The sequence below is a fragment of the Eupeodes corollae genome, chromosome 1 (genome assembly GCF_945859685.1).
Source record: "Eupeodes corollae chromosome 1, idEupCoro1.1, whole genome shotgun sequence".
Taxonomy (NCBI): domain Eukaryota; kingdom Metazoa; phylum Arthropoda; class Insecta; order Diptera; family Syrphidae; genus Eupeodes; species Eupeodes corollae.
In genome coordinates, this window is record NC_079147.1 from 292,681,610 (window position 1) to 292,685,229 (window position 3,620).

Below are 3,620 nucleotides of genomic sequence, written 5' to 3' on the forward strand. Positions count from 1 at the left end.
TAATAGATGATAAATGATCTATTAAACATTGAATCGAGGTTGGCATGACAAACATCAGAGAATTTTTTAATCCCAAATTTGTAATGCAACCAATAATTATTTTGACAATTTTATCTTCTGGAACTTCAAATGGTAACCGGTTTATCTGTGATACTTTTTCCATCACAAAATCAGAATAAGATCCAAATTCTTTGCTTTCTGAATTAGCAACTTTTCTGAGTTGAGCCACAATGTCCGTCCCACTTGAAAATGCGTGAATAATAGATGATCGTAAGTCAGACCAAGAGTAATGCTGATATCCGTATTTGTCGAACCAAGCTTTTGATCGCCCCATCAAAGAAGAACGTACACGAGGTAGAACATCAAAATCCTTCAAATTGTCACGCTCAATTCTTGTGTCAATGTCAGAACACCATTTGATAATGTCCACTCGTGAATGATCGGGATCAAAAATGGGAAATCCAATGATGCCATCTTCTTTCCGTTCCTTAAGTTGAGCAGTCTTCAAAAACTTCGACAGTGCATCAGCTGTGATGAGCATTGTGTTATTTTTTTCTTGACAAACGTCCTCCAAGATTTCTTCTTCTTCATTGTCCAAATTCTTTTTATTTTCCATCACTTATAAAATATTTTGTTTTGTTTTTTTTTTTTTCTTTAAAATTTCTTTTTATTCTTTCCTTTAGGGTTATCCCACTTCTGATAATAGGTTCCTAGCAATTGATTCTGTGCCAACTTCTGGCTTACTCCTTTCACAGTCCAATTTTTAATGAACTCCAGGAGCACAGATTCATTTATTTATATTAATTCTGAACGACATTTCATACAAATATTATTCAATGTTCGTACGATCATTTTGAAAGTAATCATATAAAGTTGTTTAGAACAAAGTACCTTTCAACTATAACATATATATACACCCATAAGTAACATGTTAAGTATTCTAAACTGGTTAAGTATTAAACAAAGAATAATTTTTTGGACATTACTGTTTATATACAAGATTAAAAATAATTTAACGCCAAACTATCTTCAAAGAAAATTGACGAGAAGAGCTGATATTCAGCCATATAACCTTAGAAACAATAACAATTTAAATGTACAATTTTTCACAAATAATAGAACCCAAAATATGTTGTTTTATAAAGGATTACAAATGTTCAATAGTCTGCCAAATGATGTACAAATCGAAAACAACATGCTAAGATTTAAAAATAAAATATCACAATTTGCCAAACACAACTACTAAGTTATCATAAAATATTGTATATACTTTTATTAATTAAATTATTTTGTACTTTTTTTGTATTATGTAAGTTGTTTTAAGTATTAAAATTGTAAAATAGCGTTATTAATGCTAAATAAACATCAATCAATCAATCAAAAATTTATAAAATGGAAAACATAAAAACAAATTAATTTTTAATTATTTTATTTATTTTAATAACATGTCGAGTTAAAAATTCCCCATTTTATGAAGATGAAATTAGTTCTAATCTGAATTTTAAGAAATTTGTTTATAATTGTAAAGAATTGATAATAAATTATTTTGACACATGTTCAATTGTATCAAGTTGGTAATAGACTACATTTATGGGAAAAATCTTAGGATTTAATTGATTTTGATTTCTAATTGAAGTTGCCAAAACGTAAGATTACACGAAGAGAAAAAAATATTAACGTAATTAAAGCATAATGTGTGTTGTCGTGTGTCTTGTTGCTCAATATTGTTGAAACCACATATCGTTCAAGTAATGATCTTCAATTTGTGTAAAAAAGATTGGTTAGCATTCCAACATATCGCTTCCAATTGAACTGTAGCCGTTTGCCTTTGGCTTCTTTGAAGAAATACAAACCAATGACATCTTTCTACCAAAGAGCACATTTAACAGCAGACTACAACTGTGGCTTTTTTAGATTTTAAAAGAATAAAGATCCAATCAAAATTGCATTCAATGAACATTATGACACTTCAAATCATAGGTGTCAATTTCCGGCATTACCAACTTAAAACTAAATAATGAGTCTATACAAAATGTACATACCACTAAAAAGGAAAGTATTATTATTTGGTGAAGAACAAGAAAACTTGTATATTTCTCAAGGGTTTGACAACTGGAATCGTTATGCTCCCTTACATCCATCACAAGTTTTCCAACATAAAGGAAAAATAAGTTGTATTTCCACTGTACACCAATATACAGTGTTATCCATATTACGGATTCAAAAGTAAACGTAAATAAAACACATGTACAATTTTGTTTCATAATTTGTATTATAAAGTTTGAACGTAGACATTATGTTTGAAACAAATGATATACATTTTAATCACCACTATGTGAATTGTTGGAAGCATAGATTCTTTTGATGTAACGTTTGAGCACTTTTTGACACATATTATGCCTTATTTCAGCCATAACTTGACGTATGTCAGCTAAAAAGTTAAAGATTAGATTGATTTTAATTGTTTCTGTTCTTGTTTATAATACAAATTATTTTACAATAAATCGATAAAAACGGCTTTGTCATCTGTCTGATTGACATTAAAATAAACATTTAATATTAATTTTGTTTCTATCTGTGAGAACATAATGTATAAAAAAAATAATTGTGGTAAAAAAAATACAAATTTGTTTTGTTGTTAAAACTCTTCATTGATAATTTTATTGCGATAGCTCATAACATATTTATAAAAATAAAAGAGTTGTTTTAAATCGTGTTTACAGTTTAGAGGTACTCAGACTTCGTCTTCCGATAACGTGTTACTTCCAAAATAACTTCTTCGTATTTCTTTCAAAATAGGGTATCTTCCTATGAAATGCATAACATCTTCTCTCTCCTAAAGGTTGCAGAGGTTACAGTAAATTGGTGAATCAGGACTATGAGGGATATAATTAAGACGAATAAGCTCTCCTCTCATTTTGAAAATAAACTATATAATTTCCATCACATTTTCGTTGTGAAAATAATTTCTTTCGCACAAATTATGATTTAAAATGCTGTATGTAGATCTGTGTACTGATGCAGCAGATAAGCTTATACACACAGCTCTGTATTGTTTATCTACTTTTGAAATAAGGTTTTGGAAAACATCATCATCAACAAGCTCCTCTAGTTTTTTAAACCAAAGAGTTCATCTTTCAATTGTATTTCTAGCAACCATTTTTGGGAGTCTATCATCTGGCATTTCTAGAACTTTCGTTACATAATCATCATGCAGTTTTAAGGGTTTACTAAAAATGGTGGTAGTCCTGTTTTTATATTTATCTTGTAGTTGGGCGTTGTATTTGGCAGATTGAAACATTTTTTGACGTAGTACCTTAGCAGTTTCTCAACGGTTTTGTAGTGATAGTACCAGCAAGATTGTGCTGTATACAACATCAAAGACTTAGACACAGCTTGAAATACTTTATATTTTACACTGCGAACAACTATGTTATTTGAAAAACATCTTTTCTAGGTTGCGGATATGGCACTTTTTGCTTTTACTAAGTTTTCTTTCAATTTTAACAACAACAATTTATTATCGTTTGCTTAACACAGTAAGATACAATATCTTATAAGCTAGTGAAAAGCTATTATTACAAATAAGTATTTGTATAAGTAGTATCAAAGATAATTCA